The sequence below is a fragment of the Anas platyrhynchos genome, chromosome 1 (genome assembly GCF_047663525.1).
Source record: "Anas platyrhynchos isolate ZD024472 breed Pekin duck chromosome 1, IASCAAS_PekinDuck_T2T, whole genome shotgun sequence".
In the NCBI taxonomy this organism is placed as follows: Eukaryota; Metazoa; Chordata; class Aves; order Anseriformes; family Anatidae; genus Anas; species Anas platyrhynchos.
Window position 1 is genome coordinate 43461489 of NC_092587.1, and position 20870 is coordinate 43482358.

The 20870-nt window shown below is 38.9% G+C and overlaps 1 protein-coding gene and 1 long non-coding RNA gene across 5 annotated transcripts in view; both read right to left on the reverse strand.

Annotated features, from left to right (window-relative positions):
* The window catches only part of ATF7IP (activating transcription factor 7 interacting protein), a 103466-nt gene extending 96977 nt beyond the window's left edge, over window positions 1-6489 (reverse strand). For 2 of the 4 annotated variants that reach the window (XM_072035738.1, XM_072035735.1), the window contains exon 1: window positions 6341-6481. The gene's annotated coding sequence lies outside the window, so the exon portion shown is untranslated. Of the gene's footprint in view, window positions 1-5981; window positions 6216-6340 lie in introns of those variants that run through there. The other 2 variants (XM_027453457.3, XM_027453471.3) reach the window with 2 other exon arrangements.
* A 6726-nt stretch (window positions 6490-13215) lies between these two features.
* On the reverse strand, window positions 13216-19373 carry LOC140002146 (uncharacterized). The gene is made up of 3 exons (XR_011808229.1): window positions 17246-19373; window positions 16896-17102; window positions 13216-15651 (listed from the first exon to the last, which is right to left on the reverse strand). It is a non-coding gene; the product is annotated as an uncharacterized lncRNA (long non-coding RNA).
* Between the last annotated feature and the right edge of the window lie 1497 nt (window positions 19374-20870).

Genomic DNA, 20870 nt, shown 5'->3' on the forward strand with positions numbered 1-20870 from the left:
GAGCAATAAGGTTGCTCCTGAGCCTCCTTTTCTCCAGGCTGAACAAACCCAGCTCCCTCAGCCGCTCCTTGTAACACTTGTTCTTCAGACCCCTCACCAGCTTCACTGCCCTTCTCTAGGCTTGCTCAAGCACCTTGATGTCCTTCTTGTAGCGAGGGGCCCAAAACTGAACACAGTACTCAAGGTACAGCCTCACCAGAGCTGAGTACAGGGGGACAATCACTTCCCTACACCTGCTGGCCACACTGCTTCTTAATAGGAAGTTCCTTCCACAGTTGACTCCAACCTGTCATGGAGGTGTCTTTTTTTTGTTATTATTAAACATATTGCTTCTCTATGGCACAAAATGACAGAGCATTGCAAATACACTGGTTATTTTAACAGCTAGATGAAATACTTCTGTTCATGTCATTCATATACCTCTGCATTAAGTGTGTGAGTTTACTTAAAATTATCTTCAGAAACTGGATCTAGAGGAGAAAAACTTTTTTCTGTATTAAAAACAAGGTTAAACACAAGAAGTAAACTGTACTGGTACACCTAAGTATCTTAATAAATAAGTTATTAAGAATTACCCTGCACACAGCCACCTAATTTACTTAAGACCTCCTGTGATTTGATGTTTGCTCCTGGAAGAAATAAGAGCTGATACTCATCAGTACAGTTTTTAGTCATTTATAACATACACATCTCAAAATCAAACATTGTAAAGGGCAAAGCTAGTGGGTGTTTATTTATTTATTTTAAATGTTGTTGTTTAAGTTGCTCATAAATCACAAAAGAACTTCAAGGGCATTTATATGAACACGTATGTATACACCGTATTCTGAATTGCTCCACAATGACATGATGAAAGCTTTCAAACAACTGAGGATCACGCATTTATTTAATACCACAGTTACTATTATGCCTTTAGTTACAACACCAAGGAATCATTACTAAAAAAAGGGTGGGGGAGATATGAGGGGAGAAGACCTGCTGTTACAAACACGGGCAATTTTTTAAAGTACATGTTGGTAATACTGAACAAGACAATGAGCAGCAACAGAAAAAAAAAACAAAACCACATTTCCTGCAAATTTGTAAACACTATCTTGTTACTTTTTATCAGAGTAACCCCAGGTTATTATTGGTGCCTTACCACACCAGGCAACCATCTGTACCATACAGCCTGAAGTTGTATGTTAATGCAACAGCCTCCATACTGCTTTCACAGACAGTACCTATGTTCCGGCTGACAAGCTACTTATCACCCCAAAACAATGTGTTCCTGTGAGGTTCTCCATGACTTTTACATCACTGGGTCTCTCCTCACCTTGGCTGCTTATTTTCACAAACTTGGTGGAATTAATTATCTTGGAGAGCTACTACTGTCAGATTTATTGACAACAGTCAAGTCTTTCAAGAATTTTTGAGGATAGATCAATTGACAGACAACAATCACATGAAGCTGGGCTAACATACTAGAAGTGAGCAGGTTTCAACTAAAACCTGTGGACTGTGACAATTAAAATATTTTTTGTCATGTACTTTTTGCAATTTTTTGGTTAAGAAACATGTATTTGTTAAATACGTATTTTATTAGTGGCATGGCACAAGTACCATTTAATAGCCTTTATGCACTTAAAAAAAATTTCATGCAAGCATTCATTTTTCACTAACAACATTTTGGTTTTAGTGTCTAATGTAGCCTCAGATGAAAACATAAATAAAGCCATGTAAAACTCAAGTGTAACTGCAATTTTACTGTCCATTTTTGGATTTTATAGTTTTACTGTATGTACATGAATAGTCAAAACAGACCATTAGTAGCAATCAGAAATAAAGACAACAATATTAACTAGAGCCAGAATATGCAACAGAAGTAAACACAAAACTAGACTCACGTTTCCAAATCACAATTCAATTATTTATACCCTGTCAAGTAAAAAAAAAATAAAAAAAATCATTGGTTTAGCTCAGTCCTTATCATTCTAAGATAAATTATTAATGCATTCTGTAGATACAAGTACCAATACAGAAACTGGATCTCTAAAACTCATGACACTCCATTTTATTATTTGATCTGTAGATTAAAAATGAGCTTGAATAATAAGATGTTTCCAGAAACCTAAAACATGCTATACAAAGTCAAGGATTTCCTGATTCCCTTTGCTGCTGTGGCAAAGGAAGGCAAAGAAAGGAAAAAAAAAAAAAAAAAAAGAAAACATAAGAAAGGTAAGACACCTGAACACACTATAATCACTAAATAAAACCTCTAAGAATGAGAATTAAGATTCCAGAATATTACAGAAAATTTGTATTTTGAAAAGACACTCAGAACTCAAAGAGTGACAAAAAAATACATGCTCCTGATAGTCCTGACTGAAAAACTTAAAGCTAAAATACTATACAATTCTTTCTTTGCAATCAGCCACCAGGCTTTAACATCCAAAGCAAGGACTGAGCTGCAGGAATTTTAAATATGAAGTATTACACAATTCTCTTCTGAACTTTATGCAGAGATTAAGACACTCCATAACTGTCCAATTTAACAAGAACCACTTGTATACAGAGATTGCTTTAGAGAAGAACCTCTCTGTCTGCTTCTTAATGAGCTGTCAAAAAATAAGTAAATCAAAATTATTAAAAAAACAAAAAAAAAACACCATCACCTTATCCAAATATCAATTGAACAGTAAGGTAAGTCACTGGAGCTTGATAAACATTGTTTCCTGAGGTATGATAGAAACAAACGAGCATTTTTTTCATATGGATATGGTGCACCAAGTATAACTAAAATTCCTGACTTAAAAACACACATTCTGAACACATCATCTGTGTTGGGCAGTTATCAGTTGCTGTGTATGTGTAGATAAGTCTCTCACAGTAATGTCACATACTGAGTAGGAGTAATAAAATAGTCCAGGCACGGTTGTAGCTGAGAAACATTAACAATCTTAGATTTCACTGCATTTAAGAGAAACATATAAAAATATATTGGGGAAAAGAAAAAAAAATAAAATTCACAAACCTTAATGGTTGTAAAACTCGCAACTCATTTTCCTCTGCTAATATCTCTCAGAAAAATTGTGATTCACATCTGTATCACTGAATTCATTGTGGAAGTGACCTCATGATATAAACATGACTAGCACACAATATAGAAAAACACAAAGTGGAGAGCAAATAGGAAAAAATACATTGTTGCAAGCTAACACCAACATACTAATCAAATATCTTTTGGTCTTACTGTCTACATTTCATAACTAAGAGATTTTTGGCATAAGTAAGATTCCCAGCAGTAAGTACAGATGAACCTCATTAATATTTTAGCTATTATAAAAATTTTAGATTCGGGGAAATTTATGTTTTCTTGTTTTGGAAGGAAAATATATCATCAGGTTTAATTAACCATTTTTCACCTTGGAAGTATCTTCTATTTGCTACCAAAAAAAAAGTCTTCCAAAAATCAGAATGAAGCACACTGAAAATTATGATTTAGTTACCAATTAAAACTGCTTACTAAAATAGGATTTTAAAAATCATTTAACATTTTAAACTGTTTGTTTTATAGAGATTCTGCAAAAATCAATATTTAGAATTAAATTATTTTTATTCCTAGGTTGTTCAGGCTCTTGGCTAGCAAAATCACCTTCCCTGGTGGGGGGAGGGAATGCATTCATCTATAGGAGGCTATGTTTCCTGTCTTTGCATCCCAAGTTCTGGAAGCATTACCAACAGACCCTTTACAAGAAAAATAACATACTATAATTGATGCTGTGCTGAGCTTCTACATATGTGAAATGGGCATAACAATGCAAGCTAAAGCAGGAGGTTTCAACAAAATATGGCATGTATGAATGTCTATTGGGATTAGTATCTTACTGAAAACAGACTTAACGGATGGGAAATGAGATGTAAGAGGTCCGTCAGTAACAGAATAAAAATGTCTGTTTTAATTGATCTATATAAGTAGTGCATCCTACTATGAAACAGTCGTTAAGCACAACCAGTTTCAAGCCTATACAACATCCAAGATAGTCCTGTCAAATGAATTCATACAGCCAAACACAGAACTGTGCTACGTTATCAGAAGCATCAGTTCAGCACTGCTACACTTGATGGCAAGGTTGCAACTGATGAAAATACTTTTATTCTAAGCAAGATAATAAGTCTGCTAAAATAAAAATATAATTAAGAGAACATAAAGACCTTTTGATATTCTTTGAAAAAATAACACAGAATGAGCAGTTACTTATAAACAGTGACAAAATTTTCAGTATTTTAAATATTTGTTGTTTATCTAAAAATTTACTGCTATCCAAAATAAGCAATACCATTCTTTCCTGGATTACACGTATGTAAGAATTTAATTCGATGCTTCTGAAGCATATAAAATAGTAACATAACCGCCAATCTTGAGTAATAAATAGTGGGTTTAATTGCCATGATTCATGAATAGCATAAGTCCACGTGAAAGCAGTAGTGATTTTATTTTATGATGGTCCTGACAATCACCATTAGCCCCATTTCACTGATTTGAAAAGTGAGAAATTGCCTATCCATGATCACATATCAAATAGCAGTTCTCTGTTTATTTTTCCTCCTCCAAAAAATTCTTAATGTTCAAGGCAATATCCTCTTTCATACCTTCCCCTGGGACTGCACAAAACAATACCCAATCATAAAATCTTACATATTTCTTACATTCTTTTAAGTTTACCTCTGTATCAAGTTCATATTTAACTTTTAAATTTCAGATTTAAATGGATATTAAGTACACTTTCTGTATTTTTATATATATACAAAATATTTATAACTGGAATAATTTTAACTAGAAGAAACTGGTATAACAACTAATATCCCCAAATACATTCAAACTTTTAAGGGAAAATATTGTAGGAGCCCACTGTTCGGCTGCGATCTTGCAGATGCAAATTCCAATAATTTATTCATAATAATACTGCATTTATTTGTACAATCAAGGATATTGACCAAGTATAATATCTACTAACATACTCTTATTTCTGCCATTTGGACTTACATTAAATAAGACGTCCAAATGTGCAAGTGTTATTTTTCTACGATTGATTAAAACTGCTGTTTTAAGCTCAAATTTTTTTGTGTAAAACATTTGAGCTGTGCAACGTGCATCTCACCTCTTCATTTTAAGAGAATATTTTTCCCCATCAGCAATTCCATCTAATTTTTCCATCCAACAAGCCTATCTGCGATATTGTAACGTCAGCGTGACCATTATGTTGTAGTCGTTTCACCGTTACTACTACGCAACAAAATATTCTAATGGAAGCATTTCCATTGGATATTCCTCAAGGTTAAACAATCAAGAATGCCATACCTCAAACAGGCCCCAATGCCACAGCAGTGACTATCAGTAGTTTCAATATTCTAAATGTTTAAGTTCAAAGAAAGTTAGAAGTTCAGGTGTGCGTTCTTTACACCAGTATACAATTTACGCTTCCACCATTTCCCACATGGCAGCCTTACGCGGTAACTCTGCCCAAGTTCACTGAGAACATGACAGGAATAACTAATACACAACCGGGCCTGTTTTTTAAGTTTCCTCACTGAAACACGCGCATTTCCAGGAAACGAGCGAGGCCATTTGCTGCAGGAACTTCAAACTGAAACCCCACCCACGCGCAGCAACACCAGATGCATTTTCCTCCTCACTGCTTCCACTGCCGCGCTCAGCATTGACGCCAACTTCTTTCGAGGCCATTTGGCAGGTGCAGGCGGCCACTCCCCGTCCCCACAGCGAGCCAGGCGGTGCTTTCGAGGCGCAGGGCGTGCTGCCACCACCCCAACACCTCCCTGCTGCGGGCAGACCGCACCACCCCTCCCTCACCCCACCTCACCACACCTCGCCAAGGCGCGTCCCAGACAGCGCTCGGGCTCCTGCCGGGTGTCTCCCAGCTCTCCGCACCTCACGACTGGGCGCAGCGCCCCACGCCCTCCCTGCCCCACGCCAGCCCTACCTGCGAGCCGCAGCAGGAGCCCCCGCCGCGCAGAGCAGGGCGCCAGGCGCGCCCCCGCGCCACGCTCCCCACCTGCCGCCACCTCGGGGCGAAAACAGCACCGCGCATGCGCGCCGCCGCCGCCTGCACTGGAGCCGCGTCACGTGCTCCCATGCAGCCTGCGCGGAGCTGCGCTGCGCTGGCGAGCGGCTGCGCCGCGCGGCGCCTGTGCAGCCCTGCAGCCCCGGAGCATGCGCACTGCCGCCGCCGCCGCCGCCGCCGCCGCCGCCACAGCGGGGGGCAGCGTTCCGCGCCAAGTGCTGCCGCTGCCCGGCCGCCGCGGGCACGCGCCCCGCCGCCCGCACGGGGCCGCGCAGTACCTGTGCCGCCGCGTTCTGCGGGAGCCCCCCTGCCGCCGCGCCCGCCTCCTCCGCCGCTGCCGCCGTAGATTCAAAATCGGAACCCGCTCCGGGCACCGACACCGCCTCCCCCCGTCGCGCGCGCGCCGGGCCGTTATGCAAATCAGGCCCGTGTCCCCTCCCCTCTCCCTTCAGGCCCCGCCCCCTCCGCGGGCACGGGGGCCGGCCGCCAGGGCTGCCTCGGAGCCGGCCAATCGCCGGGCCGGCCATGCTGGCGGCATGCAAATGAGCCCCGGCAGTATTTAAATGAGCGCGTGGCTCCGCCCCTTGGCGGGCGGTTACCGGCGGGAACGCGCAGGGGCCGCCGCTGCCAGGGGGCGCTGTGGTGGTTACCCCGAAAGGAACCGGTGTTACCCACTCGGTGTGGCGCTGGTGGCAGTGTCTGTACTGGAGCATCCTTATGGGGGCCGTGGTCCAGTTCCTTGTTTCTCTGGGACGTAACTTCAAGTTTTGTCTGCTACAGGCAGCGCCTGGCTAAAACACAGAGGGTTGGTTGGTTGGTTTTTAATAGCTTTGAGTATCGAGAGCGTCGAGCAACCAAGAAGCGCTGCTCTCCATCTAAGGCACGTGGATTATCCCAGGTGACCTGCAGGACAAAGCCACAAGCAGCCATTTCCCACCTGCCCTCCATTTCTACCTCAGGAGAGGATGGCAGAGCTCAGTACATGCTTTAGCTTCAGCCATGACTTACAACGCTTTGTTCTCAACCAAAGGCAGAAGTGACTTGTGAAGAGCTAGTCTGTACTCCAAGGCACTAGTCAGTTCTAGTGGAGAGAACAGTGGCTATATCCCTAGGTAAGTACAAGGGTGTAGAAAAACTTGTAGTGTTTTCAGAATAAGTGTTTACGTACTGCCTGAGTGGTAGTGTGGAGGCTCAAGTACCAGTCATCTACCAACCCTGTAATGGAGAGTCCCATTCCCTCTCTGTTAATGCCACTAAAGCTCCCATTCTTCCTACTGAAGGCACAAAACAGTGGAAAATGGCATCTCACTTCATCTGTTTCAAGAGAATGCTAAATATGAAGTACATTTCTGTCAGTCATATACAAAAAAGGCTGACCAACACAGTTCTGCATTCCTCTATGTTGTGAAACAGTATCTATGGCACAGCCATTATAAATGTTCGTCAGCCATGCTTGACAGTTTAAGTGATAGTATTTTAAGATGCTGTCATTCCTGGTGGTTTGCCTAACCTCCCTGCTAAGTGCTTCCACTGACAGTGCCAAGATGGCGGAAAGAAATGTATCCACGTGCCCATAAATTTGTGTAAACACATCTGCAGCAGTGCTTTATTCAGGTATACTAACCCTGGAACTTGAACCACTGAAGTGTGAATGTACATCTTAGTCTGCCATCTCTGGTACAGACACAACAATTTCTAACAAAAAGTGTGGCAGACACCTGAAACAGTAATTTCTTAAGCTGTCACAGCTAGTCTTTGAAAAATGTTGAATCTTCTGTGCTTTTACATGCAGACAGAGGCAAGCACTTCAGAAAGAAAAGGCTAGAACTATCTAGAAGTGTGTAGTTACTAACCCTGCCTATTGTTCAACTTGAAATGTTGCTGCTGGTGAGCACTTTAGCAGGTCCATGCATATACATCCTTTGAGAGTCAATCAGGAGTGAAAGCTTTTTGGCTAAAAGATGCATGTCTTCAGAAGACTAGGTATTAGTATAATAATCTCTTTGGATAACTGCTGGTGGCATTCCTGCTTCAGTATGGAAACCCTTAGAGCACCATAGTGTTTTATTGACGACAGTGCATTTCCTGTGCCTAAAGGGAGAATGAGGAAGAAGGCTTTGTCACCCTAAAGAACATGGTTCCCTGTTATTAGCTTGATTTTTTTTTTTTTTTAGTTATTATCACAGATAAATAGAAAATTTGGAAATGCACCATGAAATGAATGATTACAAAAATCTTTCTCAAAAATATCTTTCTTTCTCAAAATATCCTATTTTTCAGGCCTCAGTTTAATCAGCAGCTGAGAGGACTGTTTGATTACTAATAGAAGAGATGGAGTGGTGTTGATTGTGTTTATCCCCAGCGTCTAGATTGCTGATGATTTCTGAGAGATTAGAAGTCTTATACTACTGTTCTTTCAAATTCTGAAGAATCCAGCTGTCCAGAATTCATACTTTGTTCATGAGAACAGAAACCGAGAAATCTCTGAAGGAAGTTCAGAGAGCCAGTTCTGTAATGAAATATAGAAACATAAAAATTGCCATTGAAATCTTACACTTAAACACATCTGAAAGTGTGTGCGAGACCTGGTAGACTGATGGCTGTTTCTTAGGAATTGGTCATAAATATGATGAATCCTGTTTAGAAAGGAGTTTTTTTAAAAAAATAATCTATTAATAAATTCAGTAGTGACTTGAAAAGTGATAAGAAACAAATGCATTCAATGTTTTACATAGAATTGCTTAAAAAATTATCTTGTTGCATGTATTCTTTTTTTGCAGAGAGAATGGGATCCTTTTCTTCAACAAAGCTTTACAAAAATGACAAAAGTAGAAATAGTAAAATAGTTACAGAAAGACAAACTATAAAACACAAGCAAAATTAGTTAATTTTCAGAATTGCTTACTGTTGACCACCACAGACAATGGTTTAACAGAACGTCACCATCTTAATTATTTTTAAAAGGAAATATTTATTTTCATTCTTTTATTTAGCACAAACTATGACTTATTTCATTATTTTTTCAAAATGGTTTTATGGAAATATAATGTCAGTGATTACTTTTTCCCCAGCTTCTTTCTCAGGCAACATTCCCACTCCTGTTCAGCCTTGAAAGAAAAAAAAAAAAATCAGGAAAAGCCCCTTCCCCCCCAGTGTATTATTAAATACTTCATACTTCACAGTTTTATTAGTTAAGACTAAAATTGTATTAATATAGCTGCTACAGTAAGGAAAGTACCCTTGCTATGCCCTGCTATGATATTTTATATACCAGGATAAGCAGTGGGTTAACATCCTTAAATTTGATAAGTAATGATCATATAGAAATTATCAGTTCAGCAGTTTGAGGAAGAGAAAGTCCAGATTTCCTTCAGCCGTTCCTGCTGAAGGCAGTCCGGTCATAAATTCAGAAGAGCAATGGTATCAATATATATTGCTCAGCCTCTTCACAAGAAAAAAAGTTTAAATAAAAAGTTGTTGAGAAAACATGCCTTCAGTAACTTTATTTGCAAAATTTATTTTTAATTTATTATTATTTTTTTTTCCTGCTAAAGTGGCATGTAAAGCAAATGCCACACTGGAATTAAATGTAAAAGATACTAATCTTATAACAGCACAAAAAGTAGGTTTTCATGTAGGAACATGTAGAAAAATGAGACAACTTGAATGTTACCCAAATAGTAGCTCTCTCCATATGATTTAGTAATTGCTAATTGAGACATTGCCTAGTCACAAATGGGGATGATAAAAAGAAGAAAGGAAAGCCATGCACAGACGAGTTATAGCTCTCAGTATGAAAATGAACTTTTAGAATATAGAAAACTAATTACTTTTAAAGAAATCAAAATATGTCTGTAAGAAATAGCAATACAGAGAAATGAAAAGTAATTTTCCTTGTATGTTCTATTTTTAAATCACTGCTCAAAAATGTGTAATTGCAAGAGGCTACCTTGCATCCATCAAATGGATGACTTCTGAGACAAGATTTATGTTAATTTTTCTTGGTAATTGATTAGATTAATAAGTATTTCTTCTATAGTGATTTAATAGGATAGAATGAATATGACTTCTCTGATTATAAACACGTCCTATGCAAGGCAAAAGAAACACCATAATACCAGAAAGTAATTTCACTAACAAAAATATCTCTGGCAAGAAAAAAAATTCCCTACCTGAGACAACAATCTGTAATTGATGAATCTTTTGGGACTTCAAAAATTTCACCAGGAAGGCTTAAAATTTCACTCAAGAAGGAATCATATGATACCTTTCTGATGAAGAAAACACAAAGAATTTCGAAGTTCTTTTTAATGTGTGTGTGTTTTTTTTTAAATGCAGTAACCTAAAGCACAGCCAACAAGAATAAACCAATGAGAATGTTTTAAATCATTTCCTAAATATTTTTACACATTAACATGGTAACAAACATTGAGCATAAATGTAATAAATGTAACTAAAATACCCAAGGATTTTTTTTCCTATAATTAAGTGAAACTACTACAGGCATTTTTACTTAGATTACTTTTCACTGTTGGTTAAGTACCTTTAAGTAGCTTGACTTTTGTAGAATATAGTATCATTGTCTATTTCCTTTACTGTTGACAAGATACAGAATTTGGGGAAAAATCCTAAATCCACTCTATTCGTCTCAGATTTAATCATAATTAAAATAAATAAAATTCACTAATCATCAAGCAAATGTTGCTCAGCTGTTTTCTGATAAACTTACACTGAGTAACTTTGCTGTATTAGCTAATTCATCTATCTACTAAGCAGATATGTCTAGGTTAAACACCCACCAGTCTTTTTTTTCAGCTTTGAATTGTCTTCTACCTTTGTTACCTTCTAGCTCCACAAAAGCGAACTGCAACTACCTTAATTTCTGTTTTTAACAAAAAAATATATTTTGTACCATATAGGTTGATGCAGTTCAGTCACAATTTCAGAATTCAGTGACAAAAACATATTTCTATAGCTTGTAGAACTAGTTTCTACTACACTAAAATATCGGTATTTTGAGATACAAACAAGTACCATCTACACTGTGCATTGTTGTTCTTAATGTCTAGCTAAAGAGTCTATCAGATTTCAAAAGAAGTAATCTTAACATGACCTGATGGATAATTGGTGTGTATCATATGAAGATCCTTTTCCAAAAAAATCCCGAAATTTAGTCAGTTCTAAGCACTGATCAGGCTTCTGTTTGTTGGAAGAAAAAAAAAATGTCGTCTATTGTCCCACTTACTCTTTGATATGTGAAATCATATCAACTTGTGAAACCAAGTTGTAAAAACAGCACCTAACACACTAGAGAACCTTAAAATTGTAAAAGCTCTTTTGTGTTTATTTTTCTTGCAGCATCTGGAGCACAAGTCCTATGAGGAGTGGCTGAGGGAACTGGGGTTGTTTAGTCTGCAGAAGGAGGCTCAGGGGAGACCTTATTGCTTTCTACAACTACCTGAAAGGAAAGTGTGAGGAGCTGGGGGTCGGCCTCTTTCTTGCAGATAACTAACAATAGGACTAGAGGGAATGGCCTCAAGTTGTGCCAGGGGAGATTCAGGCTGGAAATTAGGAGACTTTTCTTCTCAGAGGCATTGGAACAGGTTGCCCAGGGAGGTCATGGGAGGTGGTGTGACTCTACCACGTCCCTGGGGATGTTTAAGGAAAGGTTGTACCTGGTGCTTAGGGACATGGTTTAGTGGGTGACATTGGTGATACTGGGGGATGTTGGACCACATGATCTTGGAGGTCTTTTCCAACCTTAATGATTCTATGATTCCAAGTATTCACTGATGGCAGTGGACAGTCTTCTTTTCATCAAGTGTATTAATGATGTACCTTCCTGAATGCAGTTGTCTATTCATTACTTTGGAGATAATGGCTCTGGGAGAATCTAGATTTGGAAGAGCCCTCCTTGCCCCTAAAAGCACAACGTAATACTGTGATAGTATTGTTATTACAGTAGAGGTTGAGAAATTAGTGCTCATTTCTAACTCCCACAATACGTTTTAGATGAAATGTGCTTGACCTCTAAATTACACAGGTAAAGTTTTATGAATATGTCTCATTAATTTATCCAATATACTTTATGTATTTTTTTTTTGAAATGAACAAATGTGAAGAATATGTCTGATGTTCCCTCCTGTAAGTGCTCTGAGGAATATGTTTTGACATGTTGGAAGAAATGTATTTGAACATCAATTTGGAATGTAATACATATGTAATACATACAGGATGTCTTCAGTAAATGAACTATACAGATGATGTGAAATGAATGGACTCTTTTTTTTTTTTTTTTTTTTTTTTTTTGTGGTCACATTATTGATTGAGTTTAAACAAATGAAAAATATTTGACATTTTCTAATGTTTATAAATGGAAATACTTTTTTAAGAGAAAAACTTCTATCTCAGTTAAGAAGGCTTATCCTCAGGGTGAATATCTAATGTCAGTTTCTCAAGTCTTACCTTGGATTTTTTTTTCCATTGTAAGACCTGCTTTAGAGCTTTCTAGCAAGTAGAAGATGTATAGTTTAGTGAATCTGAGTGGTAATATATGGAATTCTCAATAAATGATGTGTATCTTCAAGAAATTGGCAGTGAAGAAAAAGATGCAGAGTGGTTTAGTAACAACTCACAAAAGTAGAATACTTGGACTTATCCACAATGAACTTTTTCAGTAAGAGGTTAATTACATAACTGGAACTTAGGAATATCTCGTGGTTTTGGTAGTGTTTTGAAAGGTCTTCCTTCCTTCCTTCCTTCCTGCCTGCCTGCCTGCCTTCCTGCCTGCCTTCCTTCCTTCTTCCTGCCTGCCTTCATCCCCTCCCGTCCCCTGCCCTCCCCTCCCTTCCACTCCCCTTCTCCCTTCCCTTCCCGCCCCTTCCCCTCCCCCTCCCTCTCCCTCCTCTCCCCTTCCCTCCCCCTCCCCCTCCCCCTTTCCCTCCCCGTCCTCCTCCTCCTCCCCCTCCCCCCTTCTCTCTCTCTCCCTCCTCTCCCCTTCCCTCCCCCTCCCCCATCCCCTCCTCCTCTCCTTCCCCCTCCCCCTTCCCCTCCTCTCCGCTCCCCTCCCCTCCCCTTCCTTTCTCTTTTTCCTGCCTTCCTGCCTTTGAAAAACAAAACAACAAAACATTTTCAAGTTTTATTTTTGCTAGAAGTCATTGTGAATAAAATGTGAATTTCAAGACATTATCTTGTCCTTAAAGGTTTTCCTAATTGAAGTCATCATCTGGTATTTTTGCTGTATTCAGAGTACTTTCTCATTACTTCCTTCTATAGCTTCTTTTATCATCCGGTAAAACAAGACCAATGTCTCATCTCTTGTATAAACATAGCTAAGAAAATATTGAACAGTTCTAATACTGAGGCAGGTAACTAACCAAAACAGATGATATCCACTCATCCTCATTCAAAATCATCAACAAATGAAAAACTCAGCACCCACCATTGCCAGTTACCACCATCTTACATAATTAGTTTCCATGACCTAGCAGAATAATTTGAAAAGATTTCTCCAGATGTTGGTGTACTTGGGGAAGAGAGAAAGGAGCTCTTATATCTTTTTGAGGTAATCGGCCTGCAGATCATAATATATACACATATGCTCTTGAACGAAGCCAGATAGGAAGGAAGAGGGAGAGGAAGAAAGGGAGGGGGAGAGGGGAGCTTAGGTTGCCTCTTCTGCCCCTCTTACCACAACAGGCCTGGTCCTCAAAATTTGAATGAAGGAGACATTAATGAGAGAACTTCTGAGAGTTTGACTAACAGGCTAACATGTACACTCAGAGACAATTTTATCCCTCTATCAGTGTTACAGGGCCCTCTCACAGAGACATTCCCTATGATATGGGGACCTGAGATCACTTCTCTATTCCCAATTTTGTGTGAGATGCATCTGTTCTATGCCTGCCATTCCCTGTGTCTGTGGCAGCTTCTAAGATCAGATGGATGCCTATGTATGACAAGGGAGGAGTAGAAATCAAAAGGAAGGGGAACAGTTGGTAACAGCAGATAGTAGGATTGAAAGTAGAGCTGCCATTAATTAAATTTAATTCATTGCCATTTATCTTTTCCATCCATTCCTTTTGTTTTATCCCCTAATATCCCCTTGGTCTCTGCCACATCTGCAGATTGCTCTCTTTACTCTTTCTGCTTCTCCATTCTCTCATATTTCTCCTCTTCCAACAGTCTTCTACAGGCCTTCATTCAATAGCAGTGCTAAAACTAAAAATCTGCAAGTGCTATGTTCGTGAGCTGCATGTCTTGTAAGCCCTGAATCAGGTGTTACCAAAGCTTGTTTTCCTTTGACCACAATCAGATCCACTGTTGATCGTTCTTGGGATAGGATTCATGATTTCAACAAACAAACAAAGAAGCAAAAAAACACTTCTTTTTTTCATGGATCTTGTTAAGCAAGCCCCTCCCCCAACATTTATTTTTTATTTATTTTTATTTTTTTCCTTAACAAGATCCATGAAACTTAACTGTTCTACAACCGTATAGTTCATTGGAATTGCTCATTGGCAACTTTTTGTGCAACTAGGTTGCTATGGAATGCAAACTGGATTTAGTCCTTCCATGGTTGTGGGTGTGTTATTCAGATTTCTAGTTTCCATTAGTCAGAAATCACACTGGACACAGATAAAGCTGAAAATACTTCATAGTGTTTCCACCCTACTATCTGTAAAAGTGTTTTAAGATTTTATTTACAAAAATAACAAATGAAGACTAAATTGAGTCTATGATGATACTATATTATGCACAAAGCACGTATACCAGCTGTATTATTTAATATAATCAATAAAAGGAAAAATATATAATTGTTTTCCATTGTTACCAATAGCATATGGTATTAAAATAAAAACATCATTTTAAATAGTGAGCTGTTATGAAATTACTTAAAAATCTTAGGCTTGGACTGCACGACATGACTGCACTAATTACTGTACTGTGATGGGTTAGTCTTGGCCAGCAGCCAGATGTCCACGCAGCTCTCTCACTCCACCTCCTCAGCTGGACGAGGGGAGAAAATATGGTGGAAAAGTCTGTGGGTCATGGTAAAGACTGTGAAATTGCTTACCAGTTACTCTCAGTGGTAAAACAGGCTTGACTTAGGGGGGCATTAATTTAATTTATTGCCAATTAAAATAGATTTGGGTAGTAAGTAATAAAAAACAAAAACTAAAATAACACTTCCCCCCTCCCCTTTCTTAATCCAAGAGTCCAAAAGTTCCTGTGAATAAATCATATATTTTTCTTTATTTTCTGCTTTCTGATAAAAACGGTGAAACATGAGTTCATTTTAGTACTTATTAGTGTTATTCTGCTGTATTCTTATAAATTGACCTTTTAATACTTTCTTGATGTAGTTCACAGTATATCATGTTATTAAAATATTAACAACTGTATTTTCAAATGTGTCTCATTGGTTTCAAAAGGAAGTGATCAACAAAAATTTCAAAGCAAAACATTCTTTCATTGTATTACATTTCTTCATTAAGACAGCGTAATGACACGTTTCTAAAGAAGCACATTCTCCAGCAAAAGTATCCCTCTGGGAGCAGGGAGAAGAGAAATAGATCATGTAGAAAATCTGTAGATATGATGAAGACATTTTGCTGTCACTCAACAAAATATCCTAAATGGTTATAACATTTTTGAGCACATCAACACTTTACTTTGCATTTTCACATCAGCCCAACTTTCAGATACCAATAATACTTTATTATTTATTCTGAAAGACACAAGTTTTATATTAAATTGTATTATATTAGTACTGCTTAAAGAAATTTCAAAACTACTAGAAGTATATTTGATTGACAATTCAGACATTTTTAATTTATAAACAGCCATTGATCTCAGTTTATCCTGGTCTCATGTCTCCACATACACACACACAAAAAATAATCTCTGGAACTGGACATACTAACCAGAGTTAAATATTCCACCTTCATCATGCTAAGTGCTGAGTTTTGTGAAATGAAGAGGAATACATGGGTTTTAGTGTATCCGATTGTATCACTGTCAGTTAGCAAAATAAACTTTTTGTGTGAATATTTCACAACATTTGAACACACTTTCTACATAGTATTTGATTAACAACAGACCTGGCCAACAGCAATATAAATAACTGTCTGAAATACCAAATACTGAAACTTGATATAGATTTAAAGAATGTATCCATTAAAACCTGTTTAATCATATCCCCCCCCCGCTTTTTTTTCCACATCATTTGCTTTTTTTTTTCTTTTTTTTTCTTTTTTTTTTTTTTTCCCTGGATTAATCCACACTTCCATTTTCCTAAATGGTTTGCAGTCTGTCCAATCTGTAATGTCCCTATTATGTTCCTTTGCAGTGGTCCTATGTCATACTGCCTTCTTTTAATTTATTTTTTTTTTGCTTATATTTTATATCTCTGTAAATGTATTTCTTCCAATTCTTTGTATTACAAGCTTACAAAATGTAGAAAATTCTATCTTTTGTATTCTTATCCCCCTTTCCACCATCACATTTCCATTCCTGTCCTCAGAACTTGACCCGCAAAATTGTATTTTGGAATTGCATTAAAGGCTGGCCAACAGTTTCACTATCAAGGACAAGGTACAGCCTTGGATGTACCTTGTACCTTGATAGTGAGACTTGTACCTTTGTACAACAAAGGATGTGAAACAGGTGCAAAGTCAAATCCTTTCAAATTACTGAGATTTTTTAGGCATGGTTTCTTTCAATTCTCCTTTGTAGTCCTGCCTTTTGTACTAGTCTCATGCTAATAAACAGCCCATTTACTCCTGAGATGAGGCAATGAGGATGCACTGCTTCTGTCTCAATTTATCTTACCTCAAAGTGTTCTAGCTGCTCCGGGCTCTGGTATCACTTTTGCTTTACCTTTCCCAGCCTGCTTGTGGGTTTCACTTTTCTCTGAAACATGAAACTGTTGATGGCTTCTCTTATCAGTTGTGGAAAGAACAAATTCACTATCATTCACTTTTTTGATCACCCAACAGTGAAAACAGTGAGCAACTAAATAGCCACCACTTGGCAAACCTGTAAAATACAGCAAAGGCATTAGAGCAACTTCAGAAAAACAAAATATTTTATCTTATTCCCATTGTAACTGTAAGAACTGGATTTATTTTACAATAATCCTCAAAAAGACCTGCTGCTATTTATTGAGGAAAGCCACCTACCTGTTACAAAGGGCAAAAAGGTTTGCCTTGTTTTGCTTGGATGATTAATTTTATTTTGATTGCAACCTTTTTAGTGACTCTGCTCCCTCTGCTTTTTAACTGTCATCTTCCAGTTGCTAGAGGGGTTCTGGTGTTCCATTCTACCATTTTGCTTGTTGCTAAGGAGTAGCACCATGGTTTTACGCTCTTTGCTTACTTGCTATTTCACCACTAGTGGTAAGAGAGTGTTTCCGTAGAATGGGGAAGCAAGCATTTTTATGGCTTTATTCCCACTCAGGATGATCCCTTTACAATTGCTCCTCTCGTGGCTATGTACACATGCTCACCCCTATGTGTGCTCTTGATGTCCCTCTGGCAACTCTGGAGAAAACTGTTCCCACCTACATACGGCATGTACAGAAGTAAACAAATTTCCCAAATTGCCTTCCCCAAATGCCCGTTCTGTGCTTTGATTGAACACTTCTTGCCAGAGGTCAGTGGTCCTGAAACTGTGCCTGACAGTGCTGGGAGTGCTGCCAGGCCTTGGTGCCTGCGGCCACAAGACAGAGGGGAGAATGGCTTGGGGTCCTGGCTGAAGTGAGGTGAGGTGGTTCCATGTCCCGCGTGTGGGGCTCCAACGGCTGCTGTGTGAGGAGCTGCCATGGTGGCCCGCCCGCCGGGAGCTGTCACCATGGCAATGCGCATGAGGTAAATGGTGTTGCCTAGCAACCGGGGCTTCGGGCACGAGGAGTCTCTAGAGAGTTCGGAGAACAGCCGTTGGAATGGGGGGAGGGGCAGGGAGCTGGGGTGGGGGAGGGGAGGGAGCCGGAAGCTGATTTGACACCAGGCCCAAAAATGGACCCAAAACTGGTCCTGAAACCGTCCCCAGGAATGCGCCAGGAACGCTGATATGGCGTTGGCCTAGTGCTGCAGGGTGCTGTGGTTGTCCTTGGAGCAAGCTCTCCACAGGCGCTGCTCATCCTCTGCGTTTGTCCTTGTTCTCCCCTTGCTACGGGGGAGAACAGTCAGGAGCAAGTAAAAGTGTGCACGTCGATGTGAAAGGAAGTTACAGAAAGTCCCTGCCCCAGTTTTGGTTTTCTTGGCGGAGACTGAGGTCGGAAAGAGCTCCTTGAGCACGTCTCCTTCATGCAGTTGCTTTCTAAAATTAAATCACAGGGACATAACTTTTAATCTTTCAGTAATGCAAATAGGTAAAATGTAATTCTTTAAAACAGAATTTGTTTGGGAGACTTGCTTAGGTCTAGGCGTTTGTACCCCAACAAAAGAGGTCTCAAGAGAGAGAAGGTCCAGAAGAAGTTGATGGAGACAAGCAGATGTCTATGTAATGACAGTTACATTTCTTTGGTTTTCTGTGCTAGACAACAGGTCGGGAGAAAGTGGAATACAAAGAGTTGATGATAGCTTCTACATTGACTGATTTCTCAGGAAGGACATGTGGTGGTTATGATGGAGAGGAACATGTAAATCTTCACTTAATATGAATTAACAATTAAAAAAAAAAAGTGAAATAGAAGAAGGGAAAATTGGAAGAAAAAATATATTGATGATAGTAGAATATTAGCTTGCCTATCTGTACTTCTGTATCATATGCACTCATGAAATACTGTTTTCAGGTGTGATACTACCATCTCAAACACAGGCACACCACTACAGAAATTTGAGTTCAAGCATAACTGAAAACATTGATGAAAACAAAAATGAAAGTTTGAGAATGTTCCATTTAGCAAGCAGTAAGTGACAACAACTATGAAAGCTATGAAAAAATACCACGTGACATAGAGATTTCAGGCTGACATTCCATGTGGCCTTTCTAAAAGCCCATCGCGGCAAATTGTGAAAACTGAATGACACAGACTGTGGATATACTAAGTTACAACAGTCAGGAAGCCTCGTGGGGTTTGTAGTCTCCATATTAGAACTGCCCGGTGCTGCTCATGCGCCATCTGATGTGAAAGAAGTTGCTCCAGTACACCACCTTTCCGTAACCACTGCTGCTCACTCAGATGAGATTACACATATGTAATTTCTACACCACATAACAGAAATAGGTTCTACAGGTTCATAAGATATCTCAAATTTAAATGTATTCATTTTTGATTTTGTTGAGTTTAATTCTACTTCAGGCATTAAATTTGAGTCTCTGTTTCTCTCACAAGATAAAACACTTCTTAGCTGTTTCTATTACTGTCAAATTGTGGAATGAGGAAAAAAACACAACTTAATTCTTTTGACAAAATCCCCACACTGCAATCTGAATTCCTGATACTAGACCTATTCTACTGGTCTTTAGTTTAGCATTTTAGGATTACCATTTTAGTATAAACCTTGCTGCTACCTGTGAAGTGGGCATGTTCGCCATGCCAGAAGCAAGTATCTAGGCAGACTCACTGCGATGGTAGTCAAAGCAAATTTGTGAAGTCCCAGATTTATGGCTCCCTCACCCCTCAATTCCTTTGCTAAAACAAACAAACAAACAAACCCTTTCCCTAATTCTTCAGACATTAGAATTTTACTGTAAAATACAAATCATTGTGGCCATAACTTCTTTTTATGATTCATGAGCATACTTTATAGCATTTCTGAAGTGTAAAATTTTATAACTGGTTTCTAGTTGATATGATAAACTTCCCTGGCTTTCTTTCTCCCTTTTTTACTACTTCTACCAGCACCAATTGTTCAAATTGTGGTGTGCTGCATTAGGAAAGGATGTACACTATTCAAAATATATGGAAGAGAATATTTCTGTCTGTTGAGATTGTGTTTTACTGTCACTTGGAGTTTCAACTGAAAGCACATTTATTATTATCAAGCAGTACAGTATCAAACAGAACAGTAACATATCTATAGTAATCTGTGCTGTTGAAAGTAACATTTTATTACATATATCCAGCTTTTGCATGTGCCCCCTCTGGCTATTTAACAGTGCTAAGCAGTTACATATAAAATGTACATTTCCTCTGACCCACAATTGACTATGTGTATTGATATGCTGATCTGCTAATTTACAATTCTAATTTTGTAAATGATGTCATAAACTTCAGAGTATTGAGATTGCAGGCCTGTAGAACTTCACATGTTCATCTGACTGTCAGTGACAATGAAACATACTAGAAATAAACATGGATCCCTGATTCAGGAATACATTTCATGATGTGAGCTTCAGAGGTATCAACAGCTTTTTGTCTCATTTTACATCACCCATAGCTCATGTGCTGGCAGTGCAGTGCTGCTTCCTCTTTTCTAGGACTCCAGATCATGCTCATCAGCTCCGCATGGCACGTAGTGAATGAGGAGTCAGAGAAAGCCTGTACGGACAGGCTATGTCCACAGGACATCTCCCAGAATGCTGCAGTAATTCCTCTACAAAAGCATGTTCCTTGGCTACAGTGTGTGATGTTACTATCAAGGGGAGCTCAGCATAGGACAAAATGTGCCACAGTCTTTGAACTACAAGGTCTATTCATTCTGATATTTAGAAAGCTGAGAATCCTATGCTTGAAGAAAACGAGGATTTCAAATTTAGGTGCTAGACTATTCACCAGGACAGTTACCAATGATGTTCTAGTTCCTGAGCATTCTAGGCTATTTCGCTTTACTTCAGGGATTAAAAGCTATTTTTGCTGCA